This window comes from Brachyhypopomus gauderio, unplaced genomic scaffold (assembly GCF_052324685.1).
Source record: "Brachyhypopomus gauderio isolate BG-103 unplaced genomic scaffold, BGAUD_0.2 sc50, whole genome shotgun sequence".
In the NCBI taxonomy this organism is placed as follows: domain Eukaryota; kingdom Metazoa; phylum Chordata; class Actinopteri; order Gymnotiformes; family Hypopomidae; genus Brachyhypopomus; species Brachyhypopomus gauderio.
In genome coordinates, this window is record NW_027506875.1 from 217613 (window position 1) to 230159 (window position 12547).

The 12547-nt window shown below is 39.1% G+C and overlaps 1 protein-coding gene across 8 annotated transcripts in view; it reads left to right on the forward strand.

The window, feature by feature from the left end:
- The window catches only part of LOC143487827 (NACHT, LRR and PYD domains-containing protein 12-like), a 91379-nt gene that overhangs the window by 5319 nt on the left and 73513 nt on the right, over nucleotides 1–12547 (forward strand). The gene's annotated exons all lie outside the window — the stretch shown is intronic.

Here is a 12547-nt window from a genome sequence, read left to right on the forward strand (position 1 = left end):
CCCTTATCTACAGGCCCGAGACCTTCAGGACTGTCTGCCTTCAACTCACAAGGAGAGCCACACAATTTATTAATAGAAAAAGAGAGAGAGAGAGAGAGAAAGAGAGAGAGAGAGAGAGCCTAGAAGCATGTAAAGCATACCATGACCAATCACAACTCACCACATACTGGTTTCACCTGCACCATGGCACAATAATCAGGTCTCACACACACATAAACTCACAGCTGGTGGTTGGACAGTGATTTACAGTCATGAATAACAACTCACCATCTGGTGATGTGTCTGCAAAAGTGACCATGATGTGACCACTCTGATCTCTGTGTGTCACGTTTAGCCCCACCCCCTGTCAATCACCTCCTTGTCAATATCTCTCTTCCGTGTTTTCCTTTCTGCCTCTCCTGAGAGAATGACACCCTGTTTAAATTCTGAAATCAGTATCTCATCATAACTGGAGCGGCTTCTCCTGTTTAGCACATATCAGATCATCAGACACCCTTATGAGGTCAAAGGTCAAAAGGTTCCTGATCCTCTTTGGTGTGAACTCAGATGGAAATACTCACTGAGAACCGTTCTTCAGTGATGAGATTCGCAACTATCACAACACACACAGCAACACTTAAGTCTCAGCCCACATGTGTGTAAACGGTTTTCCACAGTACACTGTAAAAAATTTCAAGTCTCACTCAGGTCTAATTTAAGCTCTGCAAATTGCAAATTTTAAGTTCTGTTGACAACTACAGAATTCAATCTTATTAAAGAAAATAAGTTGAGTCAACAAAATGTTATATATTAACCAAATACACCTAGTGAGTCCAACAAAATGTTTTATGTTGTTCCAGCTACAATTGTTTAGTTCAGTTAATAATTAGTATCCAAGTTGCCTAAACTATACATTTTATGCTTTAAAATGAAGTAAATTCAAAATATACAAAATATAATTAAGTAATTGTGCATTTTATTTACATGTCAAAAAGTAAACATAAAACATCAACAAACAGGCATATGAGAGCTGCTTTATAAATGTAATAAATATTGAAGCAGCGTCATATATAAAGTAGAAGTCCGCACGTGTCAAGTGACAGGTTGACCTCTACTCAAGGCGATCAAAGAGTATTAAGCTGTGCTTTGATATTTTGCTTTGATAAGTTTAATTAAAACTTTATTTTGATCTTCTTTGATGTTGACTCTCCGGAGCTGTATAACCCTAACCACCTGCGACACACACACACACACTGGAGCGCAGGCACATGACCTTGACTCACACTGTAGGGAAACCCCTCGTCCCCTACCTGCACACACACACACGCACACACCCGTAGTCATACACACCCCTAGACACACACACACACACCCCTAGTCACACAGAACAGCGCATGCGCACACAAATATGCTTACTTTGAATAACATCAAAGTAACGCGTACTTCAAACAATTAACAAACTCTGATGAACCAATGAAGTATCATTCTCAACAGAGTTAAACCACACTGTATAAACATTAAAATGACCTCTTTTGAAATTTTATGTAGAGAACCTTGGTAAACTATCAAGTTTATAATGACAATCTTAAAACAATGTAAATATACACTACCGTTCAAAAGTTTGGGGTCACCTAGACAATTTTGTGTTTTCCCTGAAATCTCATACTTTTATTTATCAAATGAGTTGCAAAATGAATAGAAATATAGTCCAGACATTGACAAGGTAGGGATAATGTTTTTTTTTTATTTGAAATAATTTTCTACTTTAAACTTTGCTTTGGTCAAAGAATGCTCCCTTAGCAGCAATTACAGCATTGCACACCTTTGGCATTCTAGCTGTTAATTTGCTGAAGTAATCTGGAGAAATTTCACCCCATGCTTCCAGAAGCCACTCCCACAAGTTTGATTGGGTTAATGGGCACTTTTTTCGTACCATACGGTCAAGCTGCTCCCACAACAGCTCAATGGGGTTGAGATCTGGTGACTGCACTGGCCACTCCATTACCGATAAAACACCAGCTGCCTGCTTCTTCTCTAAATAGTTTGTGCATAATTTGGAGGTGTGCTTTGGGTCATTGTCCTGTTGCAGGATGAAATTGGCTCCAATCAAGCGCTGTTCACAGGGTATGGCATGGTGTTGCAAAATGGAGTGATAGCCTTCCTTATTCAAAATCCCTATTACCTTGTTCAAATCTCCCACTTTACCAGCACCAAAGCAACCCCAGACCATCACATTACCTCCACCATGTTTGACAGATGGTGTCAGGCACTCTTCCAGCATCTTTTCAGTTGTTCTGCGTCTCACAAATGTTCGTCTGTGTGATCCAAACACCTCAAACTTTGATTCGTCTGTCCATAACACTTTTTTCCAATCTTCCTCTGTCCAATGTCTGTGTTCTTTTGCCCATATTAATCTTTTTCTTTTATTAGCCAGATATGGCTTTTTCTTTGCCACTCTGCCCTGAAAGCCAGCATCCCGGAATCGCCTCTTCACTGTAGATGTTGACACTGGCGTTTTGCGGGTACTATTTAATGGAGCTGCCAGTTGAGGACCTGTGAGGCGTCAATTTCTCAAACTAGAGACTCTAATGTACTTGTCTTCTTGCTCAGTTGTGCAGCGGGGCCTTCCACTTCTCCTTCTACTCTGGTTAGAGCCTGTCTGTGCTCTCCTCTGAAGGGAGTAGTACACACCATTGTAGGAAATCTTCAGTTTCGTGGCAATGTCTCGCATGGAATAGACTTCATTTCTCAGAACAAGAATAGACTGTCGAGTTTCATTTGAAAGTTGTTTTTTTTCTGGCCATTTTGTGAGTTTAATCGAACCAACAATTGTAATGCTCCAGATTCTCAACTAGCTCAAAGGAAGGTCCGTTTTATAGCTTCTCTAATCAGCAAAACTGTTTTCACCTGTGCTAACCTACTTGCACAAGGGATTTCAAGGGTTTTCTAAATATCCAATAGCCTCCTTACAGAGTTAGCAAACACAATGTACCATTAGAACACTGGAGTGATGGTTGTTGGAAATGGGTCTCCATACATCTATGTAGATATTGCATTAAAAACCAGATGTTTACAGCTAGAATAGTCATTTACCACATTAATAATGTATAGAGTGTATTTTTAATGCATTTAATGTTAGCTAAATTGGAAAAAAAACTGCTTTTCTTTCAAAAATAAGAACAATTCTAAGTGACCCCAAACTTTTGAACGGTAGTGTATGTAAAAGATTAATACATTGTTTTATTCACTGCTTCATTGTTTTTTCTGAAAACATGGAACTCAGATTTCAGTTTCCCTATATCAAAGAAACTGTCATAACTCTTTATCAAATGTTGGAATATCTCCTTAGGAATCACCTGACTCTTTTAAAACAGATCCTTTCAAAAGTCTGCAGAAGCCTAGGATACATGTTGGTCATAGTGCTTAATATCCATTATGTGAAGCTCCACTGTGTAGCAGAGTTTCAGGGAACTTCCTGAAGACTTAGGAAAGGCCGTCCTTCAACAGTACATGTGGGTTTAACAATAAATGTGACAAACCCAGAGAAAGTTGCAAAAAACACTGGACCGAGGCATAAATTGTGCACCAGTTTAACACCAAGTTTAATCTATGTGCATAGCAGTTCACAAACATTGCTTCTGGGGCAATTTCTTTAACTTTATCTTAAAGTCCTTTAGCAGAAGCCATGACAGCAGTCACACTGTACATCACATTTTTTACATCACAAAGTGCTGCATCTGTTATTTTAAAACACCAAAGACAGATTGGGCATTTTGTCGTTCTGAAATATAAAACAACCACAAATCATTACTAAGTTTGGCCTGTGGTATTTACATAACAAATAATCAAAAGTGCACTGTTAAGAGAACTCAGCAAAGCAGCCTTTACACTGTTAAAGCCTATAAACAACTAAAATATCTAAGTTTCAATTTCAACTTGTTCTGCACCGTTTAGCACCATACTGGACTGGGGGGGGGCGTGTTGCATGTTGCGTACTGACAGTCACGCTGTCTACATTGTGATTAAGAACAGGGCTGCCCTCACTTAAGGCTGAATTATTACAGTTACAAAAAACTCAAAGTAAAAAAATTCGAGAGGCGCACGACCTCGCAAAGCAACAGCGCGCGGGGACCTCGCGCAGGGGCGGAGCCACCGCGATAATGTCATTGTCAGCACGCGGAACATCGCGCCGGTCCCGACGCGTCATGTATAAACCAAGCTTGACGCGGCTCAGGGATTACGGCACATACAGCGCCGTGTGCAGTGCCCTAGTGCCTGTTCATTTACATTGTAATGGTGCTATGAAGGTAATTTAAAAAACAGGACATTTCCTCACTTAAAAAAAAACCCGGAACAGGACGTGAAATACGTCCCGGGAAATACGGACGTTTGGTCGCACTACACAGTAGACAAATCATTTTTGGCACTTACAGTTAAACTGCAGTTAGCAGCAAATGACTCGATATGCATATTACTATTACGAATGCATATTACTATTACGAGTGCTATCATATCGCTTGTGTTTTTCAGATTTCATATGAGAATCCAGTGCGTTACAGCCCATTGTACCAAGTTTGAATTTTTTTCGGCAAGTTCACATCGTGCCTCATACGAATCACTGGAAGGTTTCAGCCAGCCACAATATTTTTCATCCTCCAGCCACTTCATTTAATCGACATTTACCCATGTTTGCATGTTTGCACTTATTTAATGCCCCCCCTCCTAAAATTCCAGACATTTAAAGACATTTTTAGACCTTGAATATGTAAAACTAAATTTAAGACATTTTAAGATTTTTTAAGGACCCGCGGGTACCCTGATAACCGCAGTTTAAAGGCGACTGCGAGGTAAGGACAGGTAAAATATCCAAAATATCTTGAAAAAAGTTCTGCAGATATTTAATATTATATGTACATAACTATATTCTTCCAAAACAATGTACCGGATGTGCAAGTGTTCAAAGAGCAAGTTCTCACAGGTCGTCATCAACTGGCATGATGTTTTCTCCCATAGAAGCACAACGCATTTAAACCCACGGAAATTGCGCATATTTGGGGTTCAGTACTACCCTTCAGACTGTATACTTCTTTTTCAGTTCAGTTCAGTTGCTATCTGGAATATTTGCACATTTATTGTACAGTATGCATGAATTTGTGCTGTTTGCCCACCGGGCACCTGTATATAATGATTGGAAGAAAATATGAAGCTTTTAATCACTTTGACAAAGAACAATATATAGTTTTAAAAGCATACACCGGCATTTGGAGGAATTCAAGCTTGGTCCATGGGACATATATGGAATATAAACGCATAAACTCCAGCTCATTTTCTTTATTATGTCACATGACTTGGACTTGAGTCACTAAACTTATGACTTGTGACTTGACTCAACAACATCACTGAAGACTTGCGACTTGACTTAGACTTTACCTTTACTGACTTGGACTTGGAATCGGACTTGAGCTTTAAGACTTGAAAAGACTTGAAATCCTTATTTTAACATAATAAATAAGTAATATAGAATCACATAACTCAATCATTTTGTATTAAATGGTGCTGTAAAATGTGAACTGCTCAGCTCAGGGTAATGAGGTGTATTTTCTTCTTTAGCAATGCTGTGATGATGAATGAAGAAGTCTGCCGACACTGTCTTAGTTGTCAATAATAAGTTTATTACAAAAAAGAACAGCATCAAATCAAGCACCTAGGTCTTGCTTGAGAGAGGTCTCGGGCCAATGTGAATCTCCTCTCCCGAACACTGCATGTCCACTCATATTTATACACAAGTTAAACAAAGAAGTCGTAGAGTCCCTCACATCTGTAAACCATCATACATATTGATAAAGAAAGACGAGTAGGGTGAGAAGGGCCTCAATACTTAGTCTAAACAGAGACACGAAAAGGGCCCACCAGACCTTTGACCCCTGGACTAGGGTCCCTTTTCACCTAAACCAAAACCATATGTAAACCACATTCTTCAACCTCTTTGTCCTGCTCAACTGAACATAAGCAAGAAGAGAAATGAATTTTAGACCAGTTAGTTTAAACTTAAACACTACATAATGTATTACATAGGCACAGACACTACATATTTCCCCCCTTCGAGACTACGCAGTCTCGAAAAACAAGAAAATGTCATATTTGTTACATGTCATACATTTTTGTACCCATCACATTATAACAACTCCTCATTCAGTGCTTCCTACAGCACACTTAACAATACAACATCTTGTGGAGTGTAAGAGCAAAAAACCTGTCAGGCAGATATCTTTCTTGAAATGTCCATCAAACAATCTAGACAGGAAAATTCTCTTACGGCCCCTCTGCCTAGGCGACCACATAAAGTACTCCAACCAATTTGAAAAAGGAAGATATTTCAAACAAATGAAGTAGTTATATAGCTTAACAAATACATATAGAAACCTCAGAAAATAAAGTCAAAATGTTCAAATCCAGGCTGGTCGACCCATCGGACCTGAAATTCGAACCTTTCCTTACCTAGTTACCCCTGTCCCTAACATCGAAAAAAAAAAAAAAAAACATTCTGAGGTCCCACATGTACTCATCCAACTAACAGAAACATCATTCTATATCACCATCAACCATCATATTTGCTCATAGAATACATTCAAAACACATGATTATACTTTATTCAGATTAATATTATCACACAATCTACTAGTATGCAGATGTATATACGAAGGAAACCATATTGATGTGTCACTCTGCAGCTCCTCAGCAGCTTGACTCTCAGTGTAGTGTCGACAGCCTGTGGACTCTGGACACCATCTCTCAGCATCCTTGTTCAGAGTCCTTCTGTATTGTCCTTTTTTTAGCTCCTGAACCCCTCATAGCAGCCTTCCCCACTATTTGTTCTGGAGGGGAAGAAAAAACACCAACCAGTATCTTTGCAAAAACAACAGACGTATGTGAATTAAACATCAAACACAGACTTAATCCTATATGGAATGCAAAATTCACCATATCATACTTTCACACTCCAAATTATAAGTCACCTGTTCCATTTCCCCCCTACACACACTCACACACACTATTGTACTAAAAACTACTAGAATACTAAAAAACAAAAGCAAATGTCAAAACAATAAATGTGAATAAATATCAAAATGGATATTTTTCCACTAATTCACCTTCTATCACCACCTCCTCGTTATCACCTATATCAGACCTCTGCAACAACGGCATCTGAACTGAATCTCCAGGCATCACAACTCCAACCCATCTCAATATCATAGCCTTTGCAAAGGTCAACACCAGCGTACAACCACAAAACATCACAAACAATGATAGGAGAACCGCTATCAAAATCTGAACCATCGCTGCTCCCATTGATCCTAATCTCTCTCGCAACCAGGCATTCGCAGACCATCCAGCTCCTTCAGATGGACCAAACGCATCCCTAATGTTCTTCAATGCATCAATAACACTAGTCATATTATCAGAATTATCAGGAATCAAAGTATAACAGGCATCTCCAGTTAAGTTCAAAGCTACACACAAACCTCCCTGTTTGGCCAAAAGATAATCAAGAGCCATGTCATGCTTCAGTAGCGTCAGACGGTGACTCCTCTGAGTATTCGTCAAATAATCAAAACCTTTTATAGTTTCATCTGCAAAACCCTGTAGGGTATAAGTAATATTATCAATATGATCTGCCAGAAATGTTACACCATACCATGGAAATAAACCTATACCCCACTTCTCTCCTAGACTTATCCTCCAATGGAAGGACTCCACCTCATGAAATTGTGCTAGTTCTCTTCTTGGCCTATCTCCAGAAACAGCATCAGAGTGAACCTCATCAGATCTATTCCCTCTCTGAACAGAGAAAACCTCATACGGAAGCTTTAACGTTGCCATGTAACAGCATCCTGTCCATCCATGCGGCAAAAATATATATGCCTTATCACCACAAATCCACCAAATATCTCTGAAATTTCCTATGGTCACATTCACAGGCAAAACTTGATTCTTTACCATTAATGTCATACCCCGTCTATGATGTGGAACCTGAAAAGTTACTTTATGCAACTCATCTTTTGTCTTTCGTTTATAATTACTCAAATCCATCATATAATTATCACAGTCTGATATGCCCATAAACCTTCCCGGTATGTTATGCGTAGCATTAGAACAAAAACAGTCTTCAGCCGCTACCTGTTGCACATCCATAGCATCAGGAACCGCTGTCATCACACTATCATCCTCATCAAACCAATTCACATATGGCAACTCTTCCAGCCAAGAGCAATCATACCTAGGCTTAAACAAATACTTAGACAATGCCAGCATAGTAACTGTAGATGAACGTTGTTGAACTAACAACCATGATAGCGCAAAAAACTGACACTCAGCAAGTAGCGGTTCTGGTACTGTCTCCAAAATTGAAGGCCATGTGCTTGGCGTTGGCACTTTCACCACACATGGACATTTCAATCTCCTTACTGATTTTACAGAATGAGTTAATTGCTGAAACCATAAGTTCCTTCCTGCCCATTGGTCTGCAATTTGTAACACTGAAGAATCAAATCCAAAAGCCTTCCACTTAGCCTCTCTCCTTCTTCTTGTTATCCAGCAGCTGTAGTTGATTAAGTTTTCTTAGAATCTCTTGATCTTTTTCTTTCTGGTCATGGTCTTTCTTCCTGTATAGCTCCACTTGATGGGCTATATGATCTGTATAAACACCCTTGGTCATACTTCCAAGACCAACTACTTCTGCCAGTTTGCTTCTTACTGGTAAGGGTAGCCCCTTCTGTATTTTCGCTCTCAGGATTGACTGCTCCATTTGATTCATATCTGGATCACGTCCTGTGACATTTCTCCACACTTGATGTGCTCTTGACACATAGGCTCTTGGGTTCTCTTCCTGTCCCAGTGGTTCAATGAGAATATTATCAGGATGTACGTTTGTCGGAAATGTATCTCTCAGTGCTCCCCACACTCGTCCTCTATTTGCAGAAAACAACTCAGGATCATTCACAGCAGTTCCCACATATCTATTCAGTCCAGCTTTCAATATGATCTCTTCCATAGCTGGAACCCCTAGGAGATTGGCCAAAAGTCTCTTAATGTCTCCTATGGCAGGCTGCGTCCCCACCATGATCTCTTCCAACTTTGAAATCCACGGATGTGCTCCATCTTGAAGAGTAGGCAACTTCTCAAGTATGTCTGACATATCTGTATTCTGCCAGGGCTTGTACTCCATACTCTGCCCTCGAATGATGACTGGACACATCTTCTCAGGTTGCTTCCCTTTTCTTGAGCGCAATACATATTTCGCTTCTGATCTTAGGGAGCCTTGTCGCTCAACCTCCCTTGAGGCTCTCCTCTTGTCTTCTTTCGTCCCAGTACTAGATCCTTCCAGACAAGACCCTCTTGAATATGAAGAACTCCTACACTCAATATCTCCATCACTGTCTCCATTCTCACTTTCATTTGAACTTTCATCTTCTGAATCTTCTTTCCTCCACATTCTGTTTCCCTTCCTTTCTGCTCTTTCCAGCATTCTTCTGACCTCAGGGTCATATCCACCCCTGACTTCCTCCAGGTCACTTTCATCATCTTCAGAAACCATCTTCTTAACCTTCATTTTACCCTTAGTTTCCAGACTTATCATTTCCTTCTTGCTTTTAGAACTTGGATACATCTTGATAATTGTCTCTGCTTGTCCAGTTTCTATTATTTTATCATCTTCATCTCTGACATTATAGACGCCTTCTTGACTGATCACTGGGAGCTGAGGATAGATTTCCTTAAACTTCACTTCCTTCTCATAGGGAGGGGGCTTCTTTACCAGATCCGTGTGAGAGAAAGGGGTCTCAATTTCTGACGTCAGCCGTTCCGTTTCTCTTTCACTTTTTGCTATATCTTCTGCACTTCTTTCTCTCTTTTCCTTTGCAACTTTTATCATCTTCTGTCCTTCCTTTTCAAACAACTGGAGAAACCCAAGCTCTGCATGTCTCTTCTCTTTGCGGTGTTTACCTTTCCTACCCTTCTTTTGTCCTGCCTTGTATGTGGACACAAGCACTTGCATTGTTTTGATCACATCCGGGTTAAGGGTCCCCTCCAGTGGCCATGGTTGATCTATATCAGGCCAACGCTTATTCCATTTCTCTGACATCTTTGCAATACCTTTAACTAAAGAATTATTCTTCTGTACTACATCAACAGGTGTAAGTACTTTTACCGCTTTACTGTCCTTATCCGACATTGCAACAGCTCCCTTGATTCCCTTATTATAGGTTAAACTAACTAAAAATACTGAGACTCCTTTAAGACTATTTAAAAATTTACTGACTTCCTGCCTCTTTCTTTTTTCAAATTAATTTAATTTAATTATTTAAATTTATTTACGTACTTATTTATTAATCTTCCTTTTTTCAATAAGTTTTTATAACTAATCAATTAACCAATCAATTTATTAAATTTATTTGCCACTATTTTGCTGCAATCAAAGAGAAAAAGAACACAATTTGCCAACTCCAGAGGAATCAAACCACATTAATGTACATTCACAATACTGGTCACTCCCAATCACTCTATCAAACTGTAAATAAAAGCACTTCAAATATCCTAGAAAGGAAAACAACCCCAAGGGAAAAGCATAGACTCCAGCTACAGACCAACTATCACCAATGGTATTCTCATCATATAAACCATATAAACACAAATGAATCTCCAATACAACTCAAATAAGAAGTAACCATGCATAGAGATAAACTCTCACCTACAACTCCTTACAGAGTCTAAATCAAAGTAGCCTCAAGTAACTGAAGCATCAACTAGTCAATCTGTTGCCAAGGTTTGTTCTATAAAAAGACTACACAGCATGTAGTATCTTACATACACAGAAACAGGAGATGCATCTATTAAACCCCAAACTGAAAACTTCCCTTTAACAGCTTGAATGTGAAACCAGACTAGATATATCAACATTAGTGACTTTAAATGATTATACACATATATATTCAGGAAGCAGGTATTGATCAAAAAGTTTGTCAGTAGACACACTGGCCTTTGTCAGGCTGGAGTTAGCAGACCTCAAGCAGTGGCCCCTCCTCCTTCTCCTTCTCTGACACACACACCATGAACAAACAAAGGAACAGACCAGAGTTTTAATGTCTCAACTCTCTGAGCAGCTTAACACAGTTCGCGCCAAGTTATCTTCCAACACATATATCATATGTCTACAAAATATCCACCTCAATTAAAGTTCTATACCATACATGAAAAACTTCATTTTATTTTATTTTACTCCAAAAACAAAATGTTTCTCTATGCTTGTGCACAAAACTGATCTTCCCTGATCTTTCTTTCAAAGAATAAATGTCCTTCTTTGGGGGCTCATATAATTTACTCAAATATCCTATGTCCACTCAAAAGAGGCTCATAGATTTTAACAAAGTCCCTGGAAAGAGGCTCATAAGTTCTCATCTTTATTCATAAAGTCCTCTTTCCGAAGGCTCATGCATTTTTATTTATTTATTAATTAATTTATTTTTTACAACTCAAGTCCCCCAAAAAGGCTCATAAATTTTCTATATCACATATAACTCAACTACTAACATTTATATAGGCCTTTATTTAATATAAAATCATATAATCCATGGAAACCAACTCACTCATCTTCTCACACACATCTGGCATTCCACCAAGATACGCACACACACAGAGAGACCAACTCAGCTCGCACACACACACAGACAGACACCCAGGCAAAGGGACAACTCTCCCTCTAAGCACAAAACAACTCTCAACCCTAAACCAGGCATAAACTTACAAACCACTAAATCTCAAACACTCAGAGTCGACTCATTCATACACTCTCTAATAGCATGCTTTATAGCCGCTCCTTTTCTCATTTTCCTTTTCTCTTACATTAAAAATTTTTGCTACCATATGAAGTGTAGACAATTCAAATGTCAGGCTGCTTCGAACACAGCTCGTCAGCTAATGTTGAGTGGGAACCTACAGTGAATCTCAATGCTACACCACCAGTTCCATTGAACCGACCTGAAATTCACCTAGTGACTTTCCAGGATTTTGGCCCATCTAACATCGCCTCCCAGAGGGCTTTAAACCAAATCTGCGGCTTTTCCTTTAACTTTTAACCTTTAACTCTTAAACTCATTTCTCATTATCTCTTTACCTTTTCCTCTTTAATCCTCTATTTATGCTTATTAGTAGCCAATTGCCCTGGGCCCAGGGTTACCACTAGTCTCTTTACACTTTTAACCAAATCAGACTATATCACAAAGCCAACTTTCATGCAGTGACTAATGTACACATGTCTTACTGTTAAGAAGTCAAGGGCCCAAACAACTTACTCTCGCATGGTGTTATTTAGCACACTGTTATCATTACTAGTTACGCTATTCTACACTTAAACCATTTCCTATTCTTTACTTCAACTTTAAACCTTTATCTTCACTATTTCCCATTCATCTCTATTCCCATATTTCAACATATGCACCACCATAATCCCCAAATTTAGAACCCAAATTTAAAACGGAGAGTTTCTCTAACAGCAACACAGCATGGCACATAA